Source organism: Phocoena sinus, chromosome 2 (genome assembly GCF_008692025.1).
Source record: "Phocoena sinus isolate mPhoSin1 chromosome 2, mPhoSin1.pri, whole genome shotgun sequence".
NCBI classification, from domain to species: domain Eukaryota; kingdom Metazoa; phylum Chordata; class Mammalia; order Artiodactyla; family Phocoenidae; genus Phocoena; species Phocoena sinus.
Genome location: NC_045764.1, coordinates 149,561,977 through 149,576,887, shown reverse-complemented (window position 1 = coordinate 149,576,887; position 14,911 = coordinate 149,561,977). Strand labels below are relative to the sequence as shown.

The following is a 14,911-nucleotide window of genomic DNA, read 5'->3' as shown; positions in this document are numbered from 1 at the left end:
GTTTTTGTTTTTGTTTTGCGGTACACGGGCCTCTCACTGTTGTGGCCTCTCCCGTTGTGGAGCACAGGCTCCGGGATGCGTGGGCTGAGCGGTCATGGCTCATGGGCCCAGCCGCTCTGTGGCATGTGGGTTCTTCCCGAACCGGGGCACAAACCTGTGTCCCCTGCATTGGCAGGCGGACTCTCAACCACTGCACCACCAGAGAAGTCCAATCTTTGTCAATTTGGTTACTATGTGTCTCAGCATGTTTTCCCTTGGGTTAATCCTGTATGGGACTCTCTGCACTTCCTGGACTTGGGTAACTGTTTCCTTTCCCACATTAGGGAAGTTTTCAGCTATTATCTCTTCAAATATTTTCTCAGGCCCTTTCTCTCTCTCTTCTCCTTCTGGGACCCCTATAATGCAAATGTTAGTGTGTTTGATGTCCCAGAGGTCTCTTAAAATGTCCTTTCTTTTCATTCTTTTTTCTTCATTCAGTTCCGTGGCAGTGCTTTCCACTATTCTTTCTTCCCGCTCACCAATCCGTTCTGCCTCATTTATTCTGCTGATTCCTTCCAGTGTATTTTTCATTTTAGTTATTGTATTCTTTAACTGTTTGGTCACTCTTTGTATTTTCTAACTCTCTGTTAAAAACTTCTTGTAACTTCTCTGTGCATCCATTCTTTTCCTGAGTTCTCGGTTCATCTTTATGATCATTACTCTTAACTCTTTCTTGAGTAGATTGCCTATCTCCACTTCACTTAGTTGTTGTTTGGGGGTTTTATCTTGTTCCTTTGTCTAGAACATATTCCTCTGCCATCTCATTTTGTCTGAATTTCTATTTGTATTTTTATGTATGTGGTAGGTTAGTTACATTTCTCAACCTTGGAGAAGTGGCCCTCTGTAGGGGATGTCCAGGTGTCCCAGCAGTACACTCCCCTCTCATCACGCAAGGGCCAGGGACCATCTGGTCACAGGGTAGATTCTGACTTGTGTTTGCAGACTCAGTTCCACAGGCTGTGAGACTGTAGTTTTCTTGCTTCTGGTGTCTGCCCCCGGTGGGTGAGGCTGGGTCTTGGCCCTCTGGTGGGCAAGGCCGAGTCAAGGGGCATGTCTAGAGGTGGCTGTGGGATCAGGAAGTCTTTAGGCAGCCTGTCTGCTGATGGGTGGGGTTGTGTTCTTGCCCTGTTGGCTGTTTGGTCTGAGGCATCCCAGCACTACCGGCTGTTGGGTAGGGCTAGGTCTTGGTCATAATGACCCAAGCAAGATGTCAGCCTCCAGCAAGAGTTCACACTGATGAATACTCCCCGATATCTCTGCCCTCAGTGTCAATGTCCTCAAGGGGAGCCAAAGCCACCCCCACCCCCACCCCTGTCCTCCCCAGGAGACCCTCCAAGACCAGCAGGTAGGTCTGGCCCAGGCTCCTATGAAGTCATCACTGCTTTTGCCCTGGGTCCCATTGCGTGTAAGACCTTGTGTGCACCCTCCAAGAGTGGAGCTCCTGTAATTAAGCCCCAATGGCCCTCAAAGCCAAATGCTCTGAGGGCTCCTCCTCCAGACATCAGACCCCACAGGCTGGGGAGCCCAATATGGGGCTCAGAACGCTCACTCCCATGGGAGAACTTCTGCAATATAACTATTCTCCAGTTTGTGGGTTACCCAGCTGGGGAGTATGGGATTTGATTATATCGCAAGTGTACCCCTCCTACCATCTCGTTGTGGTTTCTTCTTTATGTCTTTGGATGTAGATTATCTTTTTGGTAGGTTCCAGTCTTTTTCATCAATGGTTGTTAAGCAGTTAGCTGTGATTTTGCTGTGCTCATGAGAGGAGGTGAGCTCAAGGTCCTTCTACTCTGCCATCTTGTCCTCCCATCCTCTAAATTCTTACTTTCTTAAAGCTTTTCTTTCAGGATTTTGGCAAATAACTCCACTTTATTTCACACAATTTTTGCTTAAATTGGAAGCACTATTATATACAAAATAAGCATACAGTGTAATATATACCCAGGATGAGAGTTTTCAATACATACCAAGGTAGAGTGGAAAGTTAGAATAAGAAAGACTTACTCTACAAAAAGGGCATTTAGAAGTATGTGAATAAATGTCTATTCTCCTGTTGGTTAAACCTCTCCCCAATGCTAGCTTCCAGAAATCCTCACTTTCATCATAAAAAAAATGTATTAGATGTAAATGAAAAGGCTCATTTTAAGTTTACCACATAAAGCTGTCATAAATCCCTGACTTTTCCTTTCACATACGTTTTTCTTATTCAAGCACTATAACTGCTCAATGTAGTTTACCCATCCCTCTTTTCAGAGAGGAAGGAACCGAGGCTTAGTACAGTTACTTGCTCAAGTTATTAAGCTGCAGAGCCAGCATTCCCACCCACAGAGCAGGCTGGCATGAATAGTAATTACATCTCTCTAGGTCTGATCTTGAATCATCAGGATTCAAGAATTAAGAATTCCTTTTCCCCAATTCCAGCTCATTTCAAGAAGCCAAGAAATTACCAAATGTTTGCTTAGGTTAACCTTAGGGTTCCTCCAACTTGAAGATTCCAGGACTGTAAAATCTCTAAGAAACTAGACAACTATTTACTGTCCTTTATATTTGTTAGTTTTCTTAGAAACTGATGGCACTGGCTCCATTTCTGATATCTTTACCTAATGAAAATTTTTTAAAATTTAGTATATGAACATGTGTACCAAACAAGGGAAAAAATCAGATATACTATATTTTAGACATTTTTGCAAATCTGTAATAACAATTTAGAGAAGGGAGCTGCCACCTCTCTTACAGTTTAATAGATACCTCTAGATCACCATTTCTCATGCTCATGGTTATCTGTGATGTTTCATTTTAGTCATTTCAATGATAATTTTTTAAAAATTAACACATGCATTTTCTGGAACAAATCAGTATCCATATTATAACTGAGTTCTACCACACAATTTTGGTGCCCAGTTTGTGGTTTGTATGTTTGCTGTATAAACAAAAGAGAGATGAGTAGGATGCAGCAGAATAGGCAGGATGACCTCAAAAGAATCTGTATTGGAGCACTCAGTACCATATCGAGTGTATTAGGTGGATCTCATCTTTAACACAGCAAATTGCTATGTACATTAGCTGGAAATGTGATGGCAAATATGCAATTAAAATTTTCTATTCCCAATTCAAGTTACCCACTTAACAGATTTCAAAAACTACAATTCAAATATTTTTTTACATTAACAGCTTCATTAAGAGGTAATTCACATACCATACGGGTTACTCACTTCAAAAGTACAACTAAATTTTTTTAGTATATTCACAGTTATGCGACCATAACCACAATCAATTTTACAACAATTTCTTCACCCCAAAACAGAAACCTATTAGTAATCACTCCCCATTTCCTCCCAAACCTTCCGCTGACCAAGCCTAGGCAACCACTAATCTATTTTTTGTCTCTATGGATTTCCCTATTCTGGACATTTCATATAAATGGAATTATATATGTAATATTTTGTGTTCGGCTGCTTTCACGTAGCATACTGTTTCCAATGTTCATCCTTGTTATAGCATGTACCAGTACTTAATTTCCTTTTATTGTCAAATAATATTCTATTGCATGGATATACATTTTATTTGTCCATTTATCAGTTGACGGTCATTTGGGTTGTTTCCACAATTTGGCTATCATGAATAATGCTGCTATAACATTCATGTACACATTTTTTAAAATTTATTTATTTATTTTTGGCTGTGTTGGGTCTTTGTTGCTGTGTGCGGGCTTTCTCTAGTTGCGGCGGGTGGGGGCTACTCTTTTGTTGTGGTGCGCAGGCTTCTCATTGCAGCGGCTTCTCTTGTTGCGGAGCACGGGCTCTAGGCACGTGGGCTTCAGGAGTTGTGGCTCACGGGCTTAGATGCTCAGCGGCACGTGGGATCTTCCTGGACCAGGGCTCGAACCCATGTCCCCTGAACTGGCAGGAGGATTCTTAACCACTGCACCACCAGGGAAGCCCCATGTACAAATTTTTGTGTGGACATATGTTTTCACTCTTTAGGGTATACATCTAGGAGTGGAAATGATAGGTGATACAGTAACTGTGTTTAACCTCTTGAGGAATTACCAGGCTATTTTCCAAAGTGGCTGCACTATTTTACAATCTCACCAGTAGTGCATGAGGGATCCAATTTCTCCCTATCCTCTCCTTTTAAAATACACCTTTTGTTATTACAGCCATCCTAGTGAGTGTGAAGTGGTAACTCACTGTAGTTTTGAGTTGCATTACCTGATGGCTAATGATGTTGAGCATCTTTTCATGTGCTTATATGCCATTTGTACATCTTTTTTGGAGAAATGCTTATTCAGATCGTTGTCCCATTTTTAAACTGAGTTGTCTTTTTACTATTGAGTTGTAAGAATTCTTTATATATTCTAGATACGAGTCCCTTACCAGATATAAGATTTGCCCAAACTTTCTCCCTTTCTGTGTTATCTTTTTATTTGCAACACAAGTCTTATCTTCTTCTGAATAAGCCAACTCTAACTCTACAAAGTTATCAAACAATACCTCACTGAAATTGGCATTCAAGGACTTCTGGCCAGTTTTGGTTGAATATAAGATCTGATTATCATAAACTTCACAATGCCTTCACATCACAAATACTACCTTGTATGATATTCTCTACATTGCTATTACTAAAGTTAAAATATAGAAACAGATTATATATATTAGTGAATCCAAAGCTAAATCTTTCCACTATTCAGATCAACATTAAGTATTTCATTTGAGTAAAACAACATCTCTACAACATAATATGAATGTTAATTTGGATTTTCTTGGGTTTTGGTATGGTTTACGTCTATATACTTACTCATAAAGATATAAATCCATGGTAACAACGGACATAACACTGATAACCTAAATTCTACTATATACATGGTTCCTATGGCCATCAAAACATATTAGATTGCTTAAGAAAACAACCTTGCTTCAGCATATATTATATATTTTTTAAAATTCCACTGACCCTACCATTGCTAGTACTAAATTATTTGTAAATTTGTTTTGATTTTATAGTTGATTAAAAGGTATAGGGGTTCAACACAGGAGGGATAAGGATTACCTAGCTTTTTTTTTTTTTTTTTGCGGTACGTGGGCCTCTCACTGTTGCGGCCTCTCCCGTTGCGGAGCACAGGCTCCGGACGCACAGGCCCAGCGGCCATGGCTCACGAGCCCAGCTGCTCCGCGGCATGTGGGATCCTCCCAGACCAGGGCACAAACCTGTGTCCCCTGCATCGGCAGGCGGACTCTCAACCACTGTGCCACCAGGGAAGCCCGATTACCTAGCTTTTCGTTTGAGTATATTTAAAGTATTTATGAGAAAAATAATGTACCAGTATGGGGTTGGGGGGGAGTGTCCAATGCAGTGTCTTTCCTTCAAATGCAATTTACATGACACTAGAGTGAAAGACACTGCTTTACTCAAAGAGAAGCTATTTTCAAGATAATTATGGGTCTCAGAGGAAATTTCTTCCCAGGCTTTCTTATATTAATTAAGATAAGAGATTAGAGATGCAATACCAAGCAGTCGCCTACATCACCCAAAGTCCTTTAACTGGACAGTAATATTTGCTCATTTTTATTTTGTATCTTTACCCAGACAGACAAAATTTGTATTCTTATTTCCTTCTAAATAGAAAAATTACTAATTTAGCTCCATAAAAAATAAAAGAGATAATGATATTTAACTATCAGCAACAAAGGCCAGGCACATCAAATCCTATTTTCCACAAATCATAACATAAATAAGGAATCTTGGCTCCGGATGAAGAGTTCATAACAAAACTAACTGATCTCAGAAACCGAAGGATTGGTCTAAGTATACTGTTCAGACCTTTTCTCCCTCTACCCTTGGCAACAACTAAATTTTACTGTGTGCATGGTTCCCTATGGCCATGAAAGCATATTAGACTGCTTAAAGGAACAATCTTGGTCTAGCACATATTATGTTTTTTAGAAATCCACTGACCTTACCACTGCTATTATTGAATATATTACCCCATAGTCAGCCTAAGGGTTAAAAAAAATGCACGCAACACAAACCTTTGCAATGAACCAAAGCAAAGAACACAAGAAGCCCTGAAAAGTTCTGGGAATAAGTAACGAGAGAACACCTAACAACAGCAAAGTTGATTTAGGACAACAGCAATCTCTATGGCCATCCTGAAAACAACTCTCTTTCTGTTTTTAGCCAAATAAATCCTGGGAACTGAAGTTTGATAAACTGTATTCTTTTTTTACAGTACACTCAACATCATCCAGCAAATTATGCATTAACACTAAGGAGCTGAACAAGTTTAATAAAGAAGTTGAGATGTTTAAAAAAAAAAAAATCCAAGGTCTCTAAAGCAGGAATCTAAATTCTGCCTCTGACTCGCTGGTTGAGACCTGGGCAAGCTATTCATCTTCTTGGCCCTCGGAAACTTATCTGAAATACAGAAATAAACCAGGTCTACCCTAAGATTATTTATATATCAGGCAATAGAAATAATTACAAAATTCTTCAGAAACAAAGTTCTGCGTAAGTGCTTAAGAAACAAGTAAATCTATCAAACGCTTAATATACTATAAAAGGTTAAGAAATCTGCTTTTTGTTACTGAGTCCAAATTTCCTATAGAGCAGTAGTTTTCAAACTTTTTTGACTGCAACCCACAGTAAGATACATTTTCCATCATAACCCAGAGAATGAAACACACACAGAGCTACACACAAATAACATTTTCATAAAACAATAAAATACTAACATATACTAATCTCATGCACTTTGAATTTATTTTTAAATAAGATCCACGAAAATGTTCTCACAGCTATTAACAGGTTATGTCCCACAGATAGAAAAACACTATAATGTATTTTCAAGTGTCTAAAATGCATATGTTTAACACAGAATCAGTCTTAAAATATAAAGCCATAGATATAAACCTGCTACAAGTATATATTACAAACAATCAGCAATTACCATTGATAAAAGTCTTGGTGAAATTGAGATTATTTAAACCTCAAACCTCCTTGAGGTCTGCAAAGGAAAATACTACACACTAGGCAAAGAAAGACAAAGTAGTTTTTCTAATTAACCAGTCTTTGGTCCCACACCCTAATGAAGAACTCTCATATACTAGACAGGAATTAGTGGTAACACCATTTCCCTAGAGTACGTATGGCCTAAAACCAATGAAGGCTACATGAAGAAATACTGGGAGGGAAAAACCAATCCAAAGTAAACTAAGCAAGCAACAGGGGAACAGAGCTGATACAGGTCTCTTGCCTTAGTCCTGACTGCCATACAGAAGGGAGTGTATTCCAAACAGAAAGATGACCAGGGGCTTTAATACTCTGCATCATGAAAGAAACAGAACAGCATTGTGTCAACCTCCAAAAAGCAATGTGATTCCACCCTAGAATACAAAGCCCAGAATACCAGTATTGCTCTTATCCTCTTGAGGGAGGTAGAAAATGCCTTGACCTTGACCTGGTTTTGGAAAGAAGGGGAAGACTGAGGGAGGCTTGAGAAAAAAGAGGGAAGAAACTGAGAAACACTGTGCTCCCTCAATTGGTCACTACTCATAAAGGTTAAAACAAAGCACGTAATTTCAACCAAGAGGACTAGTCTCTCTTACCATGGGCCAATCTGCTTCTCAGCTCCCCCGAAACCTGTGGCTGACCACAGATACAGACAGGAACAAAACTCAGTTAATACTTAAAAAACGAAAACAAAATTCTACTAATGTTAGTGAATTCCAAAGACCAAAAATTAAAATTTAAAAAAGAGCAGTTTAAGTTTTGGCGTAAAATGGTAGTGAAAGGAACAGAAAAACCAAGTAACTTTTTTTTTTTTTTTTTTTTTTTGCGGTACACGGCCTCTCACTGGTGTGGCCCCTCCCGTTGCAGAGCACAGGCTCCAGACACACAGGCTCAGCGGCCATGGCTCACGGGACCAGCCACTCCGCGGCATGTGGGATCTTCCCGGACCGGGGCACGAACCCGTGTCCCCTGCATCGGCAGGCGGACTCTCAATCACTGCGCCACCAGGGAAGCCCCCCAAGTAACTTTTTAATACCATATCTAGTATATGATATAGCATGAGAGTTAATTAAATTCTAATGATAAAGTGGTAACGGGTACTGATAAAAGACATTTGGAATATAGAACTGTGAAGCCAGAATGAATCTCAGAAACTGTAGCATTCACCCTGCGCGCGCCTTCCCTCTTCTCTTCACAGGATCTTCTGGGGTGCTCCATTCCTACAGCCCTGATTTTTATTCCGGTCACCTCCCCATTTCTCTGCAATCCTTCAGAGACAAATTTAAGCCAATGATCTTCATGCTGCCAAATTTAATGGATACTTTGCTGCCCTAATCTTACTTGACCTTTGCAAGGGACAGCTATTATTTTTGACTGTTCCACATTCATTCCCCCGTTTGGGTGACAGGATCCACATTTTGTTGGGGGATCTATCCCTCCCCCACTGGATACATTCTGAGTGCGATTATAGATTAAGGTGTTCTTTTCTATCCTGACCAACTGTTGGATACTCAACCCATGATGAACAAATCAGATACTTTTCCTCAGAACGTGAATTCTAAAAGAAGTAACTAAGGTGAAAACTGCTGTAGCAGCCCATTCACTCCAGTACTGCAATTAGCAGCCTCCCCTTGGGGCTGCTCAGATTCCGGTCCTTTTCAAAGCCAGGGCCTTCAGCATTTCCTTTGATCCTGTCAGCTGCCCACATCCTTGTCATAAATTCCTCGTCTCCTCAAGTAAATTGGTCATTTGCAACCAGAGCCATAACTGATATTTTCCCTTAGAAGTACTGCCTCCTTCCTCAAACACTTTACTTACTCTTTTGCTTCTAAGATACTTCTTCCTTATTTTAATCCTACCTCATTGGCCATTCCTCCAGTTTCCTTCGATAACTCCTATATTCCTCCTCCACTCATCCTCTAAATATTAATGTTCTTCAGGATAGTTTGCAGGCCAGGCCCTCTTCTCTTGCTAGACTCTCTTCCTAGTGTGAACTCATGGCTTTAAATGATACGGTCTCCAAAATTTTTATCTATAGCCCAGATATCTCCTCTGAGCTGCAAACTTGTACATAGGAAGGAATGCTTATTTGACATCTCTACCTCATGTTTTGATATCTCAAATTTAACATGTTCAAAATGAATTCTCTCCCAAGCCTATTTCCCATCCTCCCCTGCCAGCCCCTCTGACCACAACCCTCCGTTCAAGGGAGGATCACCATTCACCCCATTTAGAAGTCACTTTTATTACTTTATTTCCTTTGTTCCCAGTATCCGGTCCAGCTACAAGTCTGGACTTGATTCTGTCTCCAAAAGAGATCGCAAATCCACCTACTTCTATCTCTACTGCCACTACTCTACTCCAGGCCACCATCAACCTTGCCTTAAAGTACTGTTACTGTCTCCTAACTGGTCTCCCTGCTTCTATACTTTGCCTCCCTCCATTCTCTTCACATCACTTAATATCATCTTAAAATGCGAATTTTCACATTTTTTTTTCACGTGGCTTCCCAATGCATCTAGAAAAAATCCAAACTCCTTATCCTGGCCTATAAGGACCTATGTGATCCATTCCTGCGTCCATTCAACCTCCAGCCAGATGACTCTCCCTTAGTTCCTTGAACATATTAAGCTCTTTCCTATGTTAGGGATTTGCACACATCATTTCCTCTACTTAGGAATGCTTTCTCTTCCATTGCTCTTTTCATTCTTCAGGGCTCTACTTAACTATCAACTCATGCAGAAACACTGCCTGATAACCTTATCCAAGGAAGGTTCCTCATACCCCCACTTTTATTTTCTATCTCTGCTGTCTCCATTACAGCACTTACCACAATTTCTAATTCTTTTGTTTTGATACAGTATTCACTTTTTGTCTGGCTACCTCCTAAATTGTAAGCTCCACAAACAAAGGCAAGAACTAGACTGTCTTGTTCACTACTATATCTCCCAGAACCCAGAACCCATCACCTAGTGCCCGGCAAAGTACTGTAGGTAATTCATAAGGAATTTAGGTCTCCAAGAGTCATTTCTGATACTGTGAAGCTCTGAGATTGTCTTTACTATGAGTTTAAAGGGCTTTTATACAAACTTCCTGTAAGCAGCTAGTAGGTACTGAACAAATATTTGTATAACGAATGAATGACTCCGTGAATCATACCCAAATTTTTGTCTCTATTTCTGACCTCTCTCTGTACTCCAAACTTTCATTTCTAACTGCTTGCTAGGTAACCCCATGTGGATATCTACCTCAATTTTAACAATGTCCAAAATGCAGACTGTCACCTTCCCCACCAAACCTGTTCTTCTTCCTGTATTATCCATTTCAGTTATTGCCCAATTGTTCTCCCACTCAGCTACAAATTCTAGGTCTTGAACAATCTCTCTCATCCTCCATATTTAAATAATCCCAGTGGGGCTTCCCTGGTGGCGCAGTGGTTGAGAGTCCGCCTGCTGATGCAGGGGACACGGGTTCGTGCCCCGGTCCAGGAAGATCCCACATGCCGTGGAGCAGCTAGGCCCGTGAGCCTGCGCATCCGGAGCCTGTGCTCCGCAACGGGAGAGGCCACAACAGTGAGAGGCCCACATACTGCAAAAAAAAAAAAAAGGGAAAAAAAAAAATGGTAAAAAAAAATAAAAAAAAAAAAAAAAAAAAAAAAAAAAAAAATAATCCCAGTGGTTCTGATTCCTCCAAATTTACTCCTACCATAATGCCCTGTTTAGGTTTTTCATTATCTTTCAACTACACTATGAAAATAGGCTTCTAACTGGCCACCTTGCCCTTAAAATTCCCCTTTCCATTCCATCTTTTTTTTTTTTTTTTTTTTTTGCGGTACGCGGGCCTCTCACTGTTGTGGCCTCTCCCGTTGCGGAGCACAGGCTCCGGACGCGCAGGCTCAGCGGCCATGGCTCACGGGCCGAGCCGCTCCGCGGCATGTGGGATCTTCCCGGACCGGGGCACGAACCCGTGTCCCCTGCATTGGCAGGCGGACTCTCAACCACTGCGCCACCAAGGAAGCCCTCCATTCCATCTTTTATGCAGCCACTCGAGTTATCTTTCCAAAACACAGAAATGCTTTCGTCACTTCCCTTACCCAAAGTTCAGGGCTTCAGAATTAACAGTCAAATCCCTAAGCATGGCATTTTAAATATTCAACAATATGTCCTCAAATACTGTTCCAACTGCAGCATCCACTATATTCCTCAATGAACCCTTTTCTCCAGTACACACTGGACCGGCTACTAAATGAACACTCCAACCTATTTTAGTGCTCAAGGTCCCTTTCCCTTGTGATAGTTCTTCAGTAATAAGACCCTCCAGTAATAAAACGCTCCAATCCAGCTGTGATCTTTTGAAATCCTTTCCAGTCTTTAAAATCCAACTCATACGCCATCCTCCACGAAGACCCCTTTCCCTCCAGTCAGAACAAATCCGTCCTTCCCTTGGTGTTCTCACAACACAGTTTAACCTCTCTTTAGCAATTATTTCAGCCTGCCTTGGGAGTTAGTTGCATATTTTTCTCACTGGTTAAGGTTCATTGAATTTATCATCCTTCTCCCATCCTTCTCCCTTCTCCACTGATGCTTTGCACAAACTAAGCATTCAGGAAATATTTTCTGAATGAATAGGTAACCCCCTTCATTTACAGAGGGAAAAAAAAGTCCAAAGCTAGAGATTAACTTGCCAAAAATTAGACCTCTACTTAGATGTAAAACTTAAAAAACTAGAACCTAAATCTTTTGACTGCGAGTTTAGTTGACCTTGTCTCACACAAAGATAACACAAAGTGGAATTTCTCACTCCCTAAAAATAACAAAATGCCCCTGGCTTTATTTTAAAATGTTTTTTCTTTTATTCTCTTTGCAAATACGCTGTGTTGGTCCTTGTGCCAAAGTGAGGAAGAAATACAAATTCTTAAGTTCCAAGTTAATAATATTTAACTTTCAAGTGGTTCCTAAATGCATTTCAGAGCCTCACGAGCAAGTGAGATAAACTTTAATAAAACTAACTGAATTCTTTTCTCTGAAGAAACTTCAACCTGCGAAATGTGTAAGGCTGTAGACTCTCACAGCCCACACCCTCGCCTTGAAATGACACGCAAAGGAGAAACCAGTGGCCCAGACCCTCCGAGTCGGCAGCCTTCCTTCTTCTAAACCGAGAAAGTAAGCAGACGTACGAAAGAAGAGGGTAGGTCTGAGCTGAAATGTCCAGGGCAGAGTCGCCTTGACATCCTCGTTCCCCCATTACAACAGCCTAGTGAAGGGCCCCAAGGTCCGCAGGCAGGCCTCGCGGACGGTGCAGTCCAGGAGCCCCCGCCGCGGGGACTCGCTGACTCTTTCTCCAGGTTGGTCTTGTCCCCATGCCCCTGCCCCCGAAACCAAGCGAAGGAGCCGAAACATATGCCCCAAAAGCCCGCGAGAAGAGCCGAAGCCGTAGGGCTTCAGACCGGCCGCTCCAGATCCGGGTGAGGTGCCCCGGGGCGGTTTCCCTGTCCTCTCCGGGGGCAAACTCGGCCCAAGCTCCTGAGGAGCCAGCATTGGCTCCCTCCCTCTCGGGGACCACCTAGCCGAGCGGGTCGATCAGGCCAACCCCGCAGCTCACCTTTCCGTCCCGGGCAGCCGTCCGTCCGTCAGTTGGTCCCGAATTCTGTCCGCACAGAGCGTCTTCCGGCTCCCGCCGGAAGCAGCTCGAGCGCGGGACAGGAAGTTTGGCCGCCCCCCACACACACACCCACTTGCTCGCCTCCGAGCCGGGCTGCTGCAGTCCCGCAGGAGGTTCCGCCCCGGGGGCCGTTGGCCTGCGCGGGCCAGGAAGGCTTGGCTCGGAGAGGGAAGGCACTGCGGTCTCCTGCCTCCCACTCATCCCCTCTCGGCCTTTGGAGCTCCGTGGTCTGCGAAGCCCGAAAAACGGGGTCAGTCAATTCTAGGCGTGACGTCACTGCTTCCTTACTGCAGCGGATGGGGTAGTTATCTCCTGTCAGCTGAGATCAGTACATGTTGCAATGCAGGCAAGCGAGAAAGAAAAGATCACTACTTAAAACATTTATCAAAGTTCTTAGTGAAGAGGACCTCGAAGCTTCACTGCCCGAGAAGGGAACTTGCAGAATCTAGTTCTGCATTGCATACCAGGTGGGGTAAGAATTGAGACTCCGGTGTAGAACTTTTTTTTGGAAGGTGAAGTCCCCGGAGCCTGCGTTCCGTCAGTACAGTAGGATGTAAAGAGCTCTCCGATGTCCACACCGGTGCTAGAACACTTGAGTTTCAGGCCAGATGCCGCAACTTGTTAGAGCTTTATGTGTTTGACTGACTTTGTGAAATTACTAATTTTTGAATACTTGCTGCGTGCCAAAGGATGAAGGAGGGACTGAGCTAAGATAGTGGCAATGGAAATTAAAGGTGTTTTCTAAGAAGGGCATTTTCAAGGACAGAGACAAGGTTGAAGAAACCAGGGGAGTAGTTTAGCACACCAACGATGGTGATTTGAAAACAAAGAAGCAACATGTTTCAGAGGAAGATAATTCCTCTTTAGATAAGCCGAGTTTATCTATTCCAGGTGCCTATGGGATATTTACTTGGAGGTAAAGGTCCCTAACCTATCTCAAGAGGTCAGAAATAAGATACAGATTTGGGAGTTATCAACACACAGACAAGAGATGCAGCTCTCTCTGGAAAAGTATATAAAACAAGAAAGAAGCAAAGGCCACTGAGGTCAACTGGAGTGACTGATTACTAACACAGTTCGAATCTACACAAAAGTATATTGCAGTTTGTAAACAGCTGACCATAAGCCAGCACAACACTCAGAAAATATCCTCAATTTTACTGTATTAAAGGGTTGATTACAATTAATAAAACAAATGCTCTTATTTAGAGGTACATTAATAGGTCTTGAACATCCATGTTTATGACCATTTGTTACTTTGCTCATTCAGTTCTGTCATTTTCTGAAGCTGTATTTGTTTTTGTTTTTGTTTTTTTTGTGGTACGCGGGCCTCACTGTTGTGGCCTCTCCTGTTGCGGAGCACAGGCTCCGGACGCGCAGGCTCAGTGGCCATGGCTCACGGGCCTAGCCGCTCCGAGGCATGTGGGATCTTCCCGGACCGGGGCACAAACCCGTGTCCCCTGTATCGGCAGGTGAACTCTCAACCACTGCGCCACCAGGGAAGCCCGAAGCTGTATTTGTTGTTTAAATCTTTTTCATCACTTAAAACTTGAATTGATGTCTATATTTGCCCTCGAAATCTTTGTAACTATTTGACAGTATGTGCCTGCTAACCTAAAATAAACATAGGCTTTTATCAATATATATTTGAGTTTTTAGGCTATACTGTGAACTACTTGGCAAAACACATATCTTCTGTAGTAAATCTAGTCCCTCCATCAACCTAACCAACCTCAGTTATTTAATTTCTCATACTACTCCCAACACAAAGCCTCTGCTCTCCTATCCCAAAAACTGTTCCACAAGCTCTGAATTCCCCCAAACCCCTACACACACACAGACCCTGCAATTAAGTCCCTCTTCCATCTATAATATGGAAAGACCATCCCAATTTATTCTTCACCAAGCTTCAGTTCAAGAATTATGTAAAGCATGTCCAGTTCAATATTTACTAAGTGCCTTCTCAAGTATTCTATTTTAAATACAACTTATGAAGTTAATAAAAGTTATTAATTAAAAAAATCTTTTGTATGATCTATTATACAGTTACATCAAATCTCCAGTGGTTTCAGAATATCTGATATAAATTTCATGTAATATTAGTTTTAGCAAAAGAAGGAAAAATAGGTCATGTTGACTTCAATCTATTATTGTAAATAATCATATTGGATGAAGAATACATATATGATATTGAAGACAC

General features: G+C 41.9%; 1 protein-coding gene across 4 annotated transcripts in view; it reads right to left on the bottom strand.

Moving 5' to 3' along the window:
* The window catches only part of ZNF410 (zinc finger protein 410), a 41,223-nt gene extending 28,285 nt beyond the window's left edge, over positions 1–12,938 (bottom strand). For 2 of the 4 annotated variants that reach the window (XR_004348403.1, XM_032622300.1), the window contains exon 1: positions 12,652–12,937. The gene's annotated coding sequence lies outside the window, so the exon portion shown is untranslated. Of the gene's footprint in view, positions 1–12,651 lie in introns of all 4 variants that reach the window. The other 2 variants (XM_032622302.1, XM_032622299.1) reach the window with 2 other exon arrangements.
* Positions 12,939–14,911: the final 1,973 nt, after the last annotated feature.